At 42.1% G+C, this 12,354-nt stretch overlaps 1 protein-coding gene across 3 annotated transcripts in view; it reads right to left on the reverse strand.

Annotated features, from left to right (window-relative positions):
• Positions 1–12,354, reverse strand: part of RTF1 (RTF1 homolog, Paf1/RNA polymerase II complex component) — a 65,790-nt gene that overhangs the window by 36,893 nt on the left and 16,543 nt on the right. Inside the window, exon 2 of one of the 3 annotated variants that reach the window (XM_059656152.1) lies at positions 5,038–5,145. The exons of the other annotated variants lie outside the window; for them this stretch is intronic. The gene's annotated coding sequence lies outside the window, so the exon portion shown is untranslated. The remainder of the gene's footprint in view (positions 1–5,037; positions 5,146–12,354) is intronic. 3 annotated transcript variants of the gene reach the window in all.

Below are 12,354 nucleotides of genomic sequence, written 5' to 3' on the forward strand. Positions count from 1 at the left end.
GCAACTGTCACTCATTCGTAGTCTGTGATATTTATCCCTAGGGCAGTGGTTGGCAAACCACGGCTCGCAAGCCACATGCGGCTCTTTGGCCCCTTGAGCGTGGCTCTTCCACAAAATACAGACTTCTGCGCATGGGCCATGAAGTTTCAATCGCACTGTACATGCGCGCCCGCACGTGGCATTTTATGGAAAACCCACATTCAAGGGGCCAAAGAGCTGCATGAGGCTCACGAGCCGCAGTTTGCTGACCATGGCCTTAGGGAAGAGGGAGAAAAGATAAATAGAAAATAAAATGTTGCCCATTAAAAAGGGCTTTCCTGGCTAAACCTGAGTGTGGGAAGAAAAGCTCGTTTTTCCTTCCAACAATTTTCAAGAGATGAGAAGACAAAGACGCCTTACCTCCCATGAGGCTAGCTCAATAGGGTATGTCATGCCAACGGCAAACAACCAAGCTCACTATATTGGACAGAAAATTTCTTATAAATACATCTTTCAATATTGAGAAGCTGGATTAAGCTATTTGCATATACTTTCTAAAAACATATCTTATTTTTTATAAACCTTAAAAATATAATTTTAAGAAAAATGTTTATTATATACTTTAAAAAAGAGAAAGTATTTTTTGATTGATTGATTTTAGATAGAAAGAGGAAGAGAAAGAGAAAGAGAAACATCAATTTGCTGTTCCACTTATTTATGCATTCATTGGTTGATTCTTATATGTACCCCGATCGGGGATTGAACCCGAAACTTTGGTGTATTAGGATGATGCTCTAATCAACTGAGCTACCTGGCTAGGGCAAAGTATATTTTTTAAAGCTAAAAGAGCCCACCTGGCTTGGCTCAGTGGTTAAGCGCTGACCTATGAACCAAGAGGTCACAGTGCGATTCCTAGTCAGGGCACATGCCCGCGTTGTGGGCTCAATCCCCAGTGTGGGGCATGCAGGAGGCAGCCGATCAATGATTATTTCTCATCATTGATGTTTCTATCTCTCTCTCTCCCTCTCCATTCCTCTCTGAAATCAATAAAAATATATTTAAAATAAAATAAAGCTAAAAGAAAATCACCCAAGTTTCCATCACCCAAAGATAAATAATCACTTAAAATTTCGGGGCCAGTCCTAGCTGGTTTTGCTCAGTGGATAGACTTGACCTGTGGACTGAAGGGTCCGGGTTTGATTCCAGTCAAGGGCACATACCCGGATTGTAGGCTTGATCCCCAGTATGGGGCATGCAGGAGGCAGCCGATCAATGATGTTTCTCATCATTGATGTTTCTATAACTCTCTCCCTCTCGGAAATCAATAAAAATATCTTAAAAAAATTTTTTTTTGGGGGGGGCCCATCTCATTCCTATTTATTCCTATTTAAATATAGAGAAAGATACTCAAAAAGCTACCAATAATCTCCCAAAGATTTCTTTTACTGGAGAATACATCACATTTATTATGGTTTACACTTACTCTTGTAAACCAGAGGTTCCCAATGTTCTAAGTACATATGTTAAAGATTTTCCCAGTACCTCTTCTCCAGATCACAGGAATTAATAAACCATAAAGGAGATGAGAAAGGCTTGTGGCAGGAAAAATCGACATAGAAATATCTTAATTCAGCCATTAGCCTAGCGATGCTCACCTATTCCTGCAAAAGCCTTATTCTGTTGACTCCGAAATTGAGGGGAAAATGAATTCTTCTTTCATTGCCAGGGTGTGGTAGTAAATGGAGGCTCAAGAGTAAAGGATAAAATTCAAGGGATGCTCTTAGGCCTTTGCCATCCAGTACAAAGGAGAGGAAGTGACCTGGCATTTCTTAATTTGTTTTGGGAGCTATGGCTCTACTAAAAGGCAAATTGTTGTGACCTTAAAAGTGCACCATACAGAAGGCAAGAATGAGAAAATGAGTGCCTGCTGATCTGCATCTGAGTGCAAAGGCCTGAGCCACCCCCAGTGAGAGCTGCTCAATAATAATCTGGGAAAGCAAAAGGATCCACTGTCACTCAGAACTCTCATATGCATGGATGTCCTGCTTTCCTAAGCAGTCTACATGTATTCAGAACTATACATAACAAAGGAATCATGCACATACAGGGTGGGGCAAAGGAGGTTTACATTTGTTCATATAAAAAGTATTTTAATAATCCTATACAATAAAACCCTAATATGCAAATCAACCAAACGGTGGAACTACTGGTCACTATGAACTGAACACCAGGGGGAGCATCACTCAGCCAGAAGCTGGGCTCATGGCTGCTGAGTGCATTGCCGGTGGCGGGAGCCTCTGTAGCAGCACTAAGGAGCAGCAAGCCGAGTGGTAGGGAGCAGCAGGCAGGCAGGCAGTAAGGAGCAAGGGGTCCCGGACTGCAAGAGGGCACAGGCCAGGCTGAGGAACCCCCAACCCCCCCAACCCCCAGTGCATGAATTTCATGCACCAGGCCTCTAGTTAATAAATATTACAAGAATAAACTGTTTCACATACTCACAACTGTAAACCTACTTTTGCCTCACCCTGTATGTAGTGAAGAAAACCTAAAACAGACTGTTAGGAAGATGTTTTCTTTTTCTTTTGTGGGTTAATCCTCACCAGAGGATATTTTTTCCATTGATTTTTAGAGAGAGTGGAAGGGAGGGAGGGAGTGGGGGGGAGGGGGGGAGAGAGAGAGAGAGAAAGAGAGAGAGAGAGAGAGAGATGGGTGTGAGACACATTGATTGGTTACCTCCAGCACATGCCCTAACCGGGACCAGAGAAAGAACCTGCAACACAGGTACATGCCCTTGACCAGGAATTGAACCCACAACCCTTTGGGGTGCACAAACTGACTGTAACCGCTGAGCAATACCAGCCAGGGCAAGATGTTTTCTTAATAAATAAAAAGAGATTAAAAAAAATGAGATTTGTAGTTTGACTTTCACTGGGCAGCAATAATATAATGATATAAGGAGGGTTAGTACCACACAACCTGTGACAAACTGACCTTCCTGGCACTCAGCCAAAAGACAGGAAGGAACATGGGGTTGGAAGTAGTTGCTTTGGATTTAGATAACATTGAGACACTGAGTAGTTTGAGCATCCTGGAGGCAAAACACACATACACACACACAAAGAAACTTCAAGTCTTCAGGGAGGATATCTCTAGTGGGCAAGGAAGGTCTCAAGGGTCAGACTATAAACCATTGCAACTCAGTTACTCTGAAATGAATTTACAAGTGAAACAAAAATACTTTGAGGTAAGTAGGATTCAAGAAGAACAGCTGGGTTAGTGATAAACTATACCGGGATTAGCGGAATAAAGGAGACATGTGATACTTTCAACAATAAAGAAGTAAAAATAAAAAAGAAGAACTGGAATACAGCCCAAGCCCTTAACTGAAATTGTTTCCTTGTGGATAAAGTAGGAATGACAATACCACCTTGACCATCTATCGGGGTAGTGTGAGACTCAAAGAAGATAGAATAAAAGAAGTTTAGAACACACCATTAATTTTATATATATGCAGGGTACTATTTTATGATCTGGAATACAAGAATCCAGATGATCTTTATGAACTATTAGAGTTTTAGAGTTGTAAGATTCTATATTAACTGAGTGTTATACTAAGTCAAAGCAATCTTTAAAAGGGTTCTGTAGTCATTATCTAGATATTGACAGTGGCCAGCAATGAAGTATGTGAGAAGGGCATGGTTTCTGACTTAGGTGTTTTTTGCCCCCCCGGAAAATAGAATAGGGCCAATGGAGTTGAAGAATAAATACAATTTAATGTCAGCCCACAGAACATGAAGAATAGCTTAGCTTTCTTTTCTATGTAATTAATCAGACAAAATACAAAAGACACTACTGTATTTTATAACCAGGCAATCACATATATTTAACTGGAAAACATAGAGAATCACTACACTCAATCACAAAAACTTAAAGTCTGGTATGGAGACAAAAACAAAAGTGAAACAGATGTAATACAAAAATATGTAGCGCCCCCCACACCAAAAAACATTTACGTAGCACTGGCTGGTGTGTAACAGTGGTTAGTCCAATTGGTGTGGCTCAGTGGTTTAGCATCAAGCTATGAACGAGGAGATCACGGTTCGATTCCTCAGTCAGGGTACATGCCCAGGTTGCAGGCTTGATCCCCAGTGTGGGCGGGCAGAAGGCAGCCCATCACTGGTTCTATCTCATCACTGATGTTTCTATCTCTCTCTCTCTCCCTTCCTCTCTGAAATCAATAAGAATATGTTTTAAAAAAACAAAACAGTAGTTAGATTGTTGGCCCACGCACCAGAGTCATGGGCTCAATTCCCAGTCAAGGGCACATACCTGGGTTGCAGGTTAGATCCCGGGCCCCAATTGGGGTACGTGTGGAAGACAATCAATCAAAGTGTCTCCCTCACATCAATCTCTGTCTCTCTCCACCACCTCCTCCCTTCCACTCTCTCTAAAAATCAATGGGAAAAATATCCTCTAGTGAGGATTAACAACAAAAAAGTAAAATATAATCAGTACTCCATTCTACTGTTTGGTAGGAAATGTCAGAATTTGTTGTACACAAGTCTGAGCAAGTGGTCTATGAAAATCACTTTATTTTTCCAAATTCTTGTGATGAGATTTTTTAATCCTCACCTGAGGATATTTTATAGAGTGGAAGGGAGAATGGAGGAAGGAGAGAGGGAGAGGGAGAGGGAGAGAAAGAGAGAGAGAGAGAGAGAGAGAGAGAGAGAGAGAGAGAGAGAGGTCAATGTGAGAGAAACACGTTGATTGGTTATTTCACACATATACCCTGAGCAGCGCCAGGTATAGAACATGCAACCGAGGTACATGTCCTTGATCGGGAATCAAACCCACTACCTTTTGGTGCATGGGCCGATGCTTTAACCACTGAACTACACTGGCCAGGGCTATGATGAGCTTTTAATGGTATCAAGATAAATAAGGTGCTACTGTATGATAATCTAAATAGCCAAGAACTAAGAAGTATGTAAAAATAAGACTTGTAAGCAATCCAAATAATTGTTGCTAAATTCAAGTACTAAAGAAGAGTATTCCAACCTAAACTCTATGGGGTCCCCTGGTTTCCTGACCACAGAGCAGATCAGATGCAGGAAGTTGGAAGTAGAGCAGATTACCAAAAGATGAGAACAAGTGGCCACTTCTTACCTACAGTAATGGAGAGAAAGAAAAGGTATAAAAAGCAGTACCACACAGCTCAACATTTTGGAAGTCATTATTTCATGGTACAAGAACTGCCATTCTTAATCATGACTAAATCAACAAGAAAAACAACTATATATAATAATATAAAAAAAAAACTTTTCAAATGTAGTGGGCTTTATATTCTAAACTTTCAAGAGTTTAGTTTTAGTATTAGGATAATTCATCTGTGTGGAACATCTTGTTCTGGAGAACTATGTGTATGCAAACTTTACTAAATCAATACATAGACATGAAAATAAATACTAGCTTAGCAGTGAAGGCCTTTATCAGAAGCATGTGCTAATTATGTATTATGTATCTCTTTGGTAAAGCGTAACAAAATACTCGTGCATATCTAGGCCAACTTCCAGGAAAAATTGTTACTAAATGAATATATAAGTAAAAGTTATCTTTTTCAAAATATTGTATTAATACAAATATTAGAGCCAGCAAGTGATAACAGAGTGGGAATTAGGACTATAACAAGATTAAAGTGGGAGAACCCAAAAGATCAGATGAAATAGGAGAAAAAGAGAAGCTTCAGAAAGAAATAGAAAATAATGGAATGGGGGGAAAGCAAGAAGAGACCAGAGTCTTTGGAGAGGCAAGTGGGTGAGTTTTGCAACCAGGAAGGCTGACAGAAGTCTTGGGGTAGAAAAAAGGGGCATGACATGTGCCGAACTACAGGGCTGGGAAGGATGCTTTTATTGCTCAAAAATGTTGAAAACAAGACTATACATGAAGCTTTAAATAAAAAATTCTCAGTTAGGTAGAGGATATTAGAACATAATGCAGCTGTTTCCTCACTACGTCTAATGTAGTTATACTCAATTTTGAACAACAAAAAAGGTTTTCTTGGTATCCCACGTGATTTTTACCAGTAACTAGTGAAAATCGAGGCTTTCTTCTTATCTAGCTGCAGCTGTCTGTTTATATATCATCCACCATTTCTAAAAAGGACTCTGAACAACTTAATTTAGGACTCAATTCCTCCAAACAAATGTACTTTTTTGTTGTTTTTAAATCCCACCTCACGAGTGAGCTGTTGCTCTCTTCCTCCTAGCCTCATTATTTTTCTTCCCTGACACTTCTGTTTGCATCCTTGGTGGTGCTTCTCCCATCTAATGCTTTCAGGGACAAAAAGTGACAGCACCGCCCTGGCAGGTTTGGCTCAGTGGCTATGGCATTGGCCTGTGGACTAAAGGGTCCCGGGTTCAATTCTAGTCAAGGGCACATACCTGGGTTGCGGGCTTGGTCCCCAGTGGAGGGAGTGCAGGAGGCAGCCAATCAATGATTCTCTCTCAGCATCGATGTTTCTATCTCTCTCTCTCTCCCTCTCCCTTCCTCTCTGAAATCAATAAAGATATCTTTAAAAAAAAAAATTCTATGCAATATTAAAAAAAAAAAAAAGTGACAGCACCAAAGTACCACAGTACTCAGCATTATGGCTTACTACTGAGGTGTGTGTTCCAATTTTCCAGGCTTAGTCAAAGTAAAACTTACAGAAAGATTCCCATGTGCCCCAAATTCTCACTGAGAATAATGCATTCACCAAAAATAATACATAAGTATATTCACTTTCATTAAACTTAGGTCCCCTTGCCCCTGGGTGAAGATAACATAATACCCACTATTCCCTCCCTAATTGAATCTTATACTTAATGTCCAATGCACCCATTTTTTTTCTGGATAGAAAACTTTCATAACTTTCGGCTAGATATCTTCTTTCCCTATAATCAGTGCATGTCTCTCCCTATAACAAACCACCCACTAACCATCTCAGTTGCTCTTGACCAGTTTTCTGCACTATCAAATCTGAAGGGACCAATATACTTTTTCTACCTGTATTCACTGTTCACTAACGATAATAAACAATAAGGGCTGGGAGGTGTATCTGAAAAAATTAAAGTAACGTATGGTACAAGTAGGCTCCATCTGACTGGTACTTGCTTTAACAACCAAATTTCTGTAAATAATCCTATATAATAAAAGGCTAATATGCAAATCGACCAAACAGTGGACCGACCGGTCACTATGATGCACACTGACTACCAGGGGGCAGGTGCTCAATGCAGGAGCTGCCCCCTGGTGGTCAGTGAGCTCCCACAGGGGGAGCGCCGCTCAGCCAGAAGCCCGGCTCAAGGCTGGCAAGTGCAGCTGTGGTGGCAGGAGCCTCTCCCACTTCCGTGTCAGCACTAAGGATGTCCGACTGATGGCTATCAATCTATCTCTCATCTACTGATATATGTTAGAAATAGCCATCAGTCGGATATCCCTCGAGGGCTCCTGGACTGCGAGAGGGCGCAGGCTGGGCTGAGGGATACCTCCAAGTGCATGAATTTCGTGTACTGGGCCTCTAGTAAGAATATAAAAGCCATAGCAGAAATGAGACAACATAGCAAATTATTTCATTATATAGTTTTTACCTACAAAAAGACATGAATATCATTATGAGAGAGAAAAAATGGCAAGAGCTGCTGTCTCAAACTTTATATTCTAAGGATCTCTCAGAAGTTCCCTACCCAACCCAAAATTGGGTAGCCTCTCCTTCCTCCATCCTCCCTTCCACTCTATAAAATATCCTCACAGTAATACCACTGAGTTCTCTGGTGGTTGGCAGGACTCAAAAAATTTGCTTTCTCAATCTTTCTGGACAGTTTGCTGAATTGTCCAAAGTAATAAAATATGCACCCTAACTTTGAGGTGCTCAGATAGCAGTCTGGGTGAAAGAGTGATAATACATACTGAAGGCGCCTTTCAGAATGGCCATGATACTGAGGCCGCTATTCCCAGTGGGGCTGGGGGAAAGGAGATTGGAGTAGAGCTGCAAGAAGCTTGTGGCCCTGGGGAACTGGGACCTGAAGGCAGCAGCAGGAGGTAAGAACCTTGTAGGGGGAAGTTACTCAAAGTCTCATTGCCCACTGGGCAGAGTGCTACTTGCCTGTCAGCTTTTTCTCCAATAAGTGTATAAACAGTTGGGTAGGAATCTAAGGTGAGGACTTTTAGATATGGTTAAGTAGCTGCAAGGAACCTTAAGCTGTGAAGGTCTTTATGGACTCTGGATGTACTCTAGCACAAGTTTTGGGTTTCTCTAAGCTGTGGAGGTAGCACACACTCTGCCGTCCTGACACAGCAGCTAAAAAGTATGAAGGGAACCCCTACAAGTAACTGCATATTTAGGACTCAAATATGAAGAATGAAATACTTCACAGAATATTTATGCTTGTATCTTATGGTGCAAAGACCATAAACATGTAATAGGATATTCTAGATACACCACAGATTCAAACTTCATAGAATATTGACAGGTGAGGGAAGGAAACCCACAACAGCTGACTTCTGAAACATGGAAAATAAAAGTAGTTGATATAAGAACAGTGGGAAAAGGAAATTATTCAAGATTTTCCTGTATTTTCTATGCATTTAAAAAAAATAAAATGGGCCAGCCAGTGTTGCTCAGTGGTTGAGTGTAGCCCCATGAAACAGGATTCCAGTCTGGGCACATGCCCGGGTTATAGGCTCAATCTCCAGGAGGGCCGTGCAGGAAGCAGATAATCTATGTTTCTATCTATCCCTTTCCCTTCCTCTCTTTAAAACACACACACACACACACACACACACACACACACACACACAGCCAGATTATTATGACCACCTGACGTTTGTAGGCAAATTAGCTATAATTTTGCGCTGAAGTTGCTAGAGGGCCAGACCACTATAAATAGAGAAGCAGGAGAAACAAAGATGGCGGCATAGGTAAACACCTGAAATTGCTGCCTCGCACAACCACTTCAAAAATACAACTAAAAGACAAAACGGACATCATACAGAACCACAGGAAGGCTGGCTGAGTGGAAATCCCTACAACTAGAAGGAAAGAGAAAGGCACACTGAGACTCAGAGGAGGTGCAGAAGTAAAGTGCAGAGGTACGGAGGCATGTGCGGTAAGGGCTGGCAACTGAGGATAAGGTTGTCTTTTTCAATTGGGAGGGAGACACAAGCTCCTGACAGCCCCAACTCCAGTTCCGGGCGAGTCTCTGGGGACCCAGACTCATACGGGGAGGAACTGGACTGTCTGGCATCGGGTGGAACTTGAGGGCGGCTTTCTCTCAGAGGAGTGTGCAGCAATTACCTCGGGACACTGAGACCCGGGGCCTCTTAGGGCAGGACTGAGGATCACCCATAGCTGTTTGCTCCACCCTATTGATTCCCTGAGACCCCGCCCCACCCAAGCTGCAGCAGAGGCTTTTGCATATGAATGGGCTGGCCCTTTGAGATCTAAAATTACCTAACAAACTGCAGCTGGGTCAGACAGACCCAGAACATCCAAAAGAAGGCCCAAGGCCCCACAGCAGCTTGCACTGCTTCACAGCTGGGCCTCATCTGGGCAACTCCAAACCCCAAACAAGGAAGGGGAATCTGCAGATCTCTTCATAGCTCCTGCTGGGTAGCCTCAGGCAGAGGCTAAATTAGCACCTCCTTAGAGATCCAAGAGCCAGTGTACGCAGTGGTCAGAGTGGGACCATCCAGATTACAACTCCTCAGATCCATAAAGGACACTCAGGGGGCAGACTCAGTGAGCACCAAAGCCCCACTGAAGCAAGTCTTGCCCTGGAGGGGTGTTTCCAGCACAGTTCTCCCACCGTAGACACAGCTGATTCTCACAGACAACTGGCCTGGAGGTCAATTCCTCCCAGTGATACCAACAACAATCAAGGCTTAACTACAACAAGACTGTGCACACAGCCCACAAAGGGGTGCACCAAGAGTGTCCACCTCAGGTAATTGGGGAGGCTGAGCCACTGGGCCCTATAGGACACCTAGCACAGAAAGCCACTCTATCAACACAGGGAAGCAGCCAAAATGTGGAGACAAAGAAACAGGTCACAAATGACAGAAATGGAGGAAAGCAAACTACTGGATATAGAGTTCAAAACCACGGTTATAAGGTTTTTCAAGAATTTTCTAGAAACCGCTGATAAATTTAGTAAGATCCTCAATAAGTCTAGTGAGACCCTTGAGGATATGAAAAAGGACCATCTAGAAATTAAGCATACACTGACTGAAATAAAGAATATTATACAGAGATGCAACAGCAGACTAGAGGATCACAAGAATCAAGTCAAAGATTTGAAGTACGAAGAAGTACAAAACACCCAACCGGAAAAGCAAAATGAAAAAAGAATCCAAAAATATGGAGATAGTGTAAGGAGCCTCTGGGACAACTTCAAGTGTACCAACATCCGAATTATGGGGGTGCCAAAAGAAGAGAGAGAGCAAGATATTGAAAACCTATTTGAAGAAATAATGACAGAAAACTTGCCCTACCTGATGAAAGAAATAGACTTACAAGTCCAGGAAGCGCAGAGAACCCCAAACAAAAGGAATCCAAAGAAGACCACACCAAGACACATCATAATTAAAATGCCAAGAGCAAAAGACAAAGAGAGAATCTTAAAAGCAGCAAGAGAAAAACAGTTTCCTACAAGGGAGTACCCATACAATTGTCAGCTGATTTCTCAGCATAAACTATGCAGGCCAGAGGGAGTGGCAAGAAATATTCAAAGTGATGAATAGCAAGAACCTACAGCCAAGATTACTTTACCCAGCAAAGCTATCATTCAGAATTGAAGGTCAGATAAAGAGCTTCACAGATAAGAAAAAGCTAAAGGAGTTCACCACCACCAAACCAGTATTATATGAAATGCTGAAAGATATTCTTTAAGAAGAGGAAGAAGCCAAAACCGGTTTGGCTCAGTGGATAGAGCGTCGGCCTGCAGACTGAAAGGTCCCAGGTTCGATTCCAGTCAAGGGCATGTACCTGGGTTGCGGGCACATCCCCAGTAGGAGATGTGCAGGAGGCAGCTGATTGATGTTTTTCTCCCATTGATGTTTCTAACTCTCTATATCTCTCCCTTCCTCTCTGTAAAAAATCAATAAAATATATTTTTAAAAAAAAGAAGAAGAAGAAGAAAAAGGTAAAGATACAAACTATGAACAACAAATACACATCTATCAACAAGTAAATCTAAAAATCAAGTGAATAAACAATCTGATGAACAGAATAAACTGGTGAATATAATAGAATCAGGGGCATAGAAAGGGAGTGGACTGACAATTCTCGGGGGGGAAGAGGTGTGGGGGATGCAGGAAGAGACTGGACAAAAATTGTACACCTATGGATGAGGACAGGGGGGCAGTTAAGGGCAGAGGGTGGAGTGGGTGGAAGGGAGCTACGGGGGGGAAAAAGAGGAACAACTGTAATAATCTAAACAATAAAGATTTAAAAAATATATAAATAAATAAATAAATAAATAAATAGGGAAGCAGGTTGTTTACCACGACTGTAGAAGTGATTTTTTTCCTGAAGATATGGGTAAACAACGCGATTTAACAGCCTTTGAACGTGGGATATATACATATACCCCGAGGGGCCAGATTATTATGATCACCTGACATTTGTAGGCAAATTAGCTGTACACTGCATTGTACAGAATATGGGAGCCGAAGGCCTGTTCAACACCTTTGCTGTCTGCAGTTACCAAGATAAAACGTCTCCAGTTAGCACAGGAACACAAGGATTGGACAGTCGAGCATTAGAAAAAAGTCATGTGGTCCGATGAATCACGTTTCCAGTTGCATCATACAGATGGCAGAGTGAGAATTTGGCAGAAACAGCATGAAAGCATGCACCCCACATGCATGAGTACAATGCTTCAAGCTGGTGGGGGCAGTGTTATGGTTTGGGGCATGTTTTCCTGGCATGATTTGGGCCCTTTAATTCGTGTGGAACATCATCTGAATAGCACAACATACCTAAGTATCGTTGCTGATCAGGTTCATTCTATCATGTTGATGGCGTATCCCAATGGAGATGGCTTCTTCCAACAAGACAATGCGCCATGCCACGGTTCTTATATTGTGCAGGAGCGGTTTCAAGAACATGAGGGAGACTTTACCTTGCTTAGGTGGCCTCCACAATCACCAGATCTCTATCCAATTGGGCATTTATGGAATGAAGTTAAAAGAGCCATCAGGCAGCTGGTTCCACAACCATCAAATCTCACAGAACTGGACAGTGCTATTCATCAGGCATGGTGTCAGATTCCTCACATCACCTTTCAACATCTCGTGGAGTCAATGCCAAGAAGAATCACCGCAGTATTGAAGGCA

This window comes from Myotis daubentonii, chromosome 1 (genome assembly GCF_963259705.1).
Source record: "Myotis daubentonii chromosome 1, mMyoDau2.1, whole genome shotgun sequence".
Lineage (NCBI taxonomy): Eukaryota > Metazoa > Chordata > Mammalia > Chiroptera > Vespertilionidae > Myotis > Myotis daubentonii.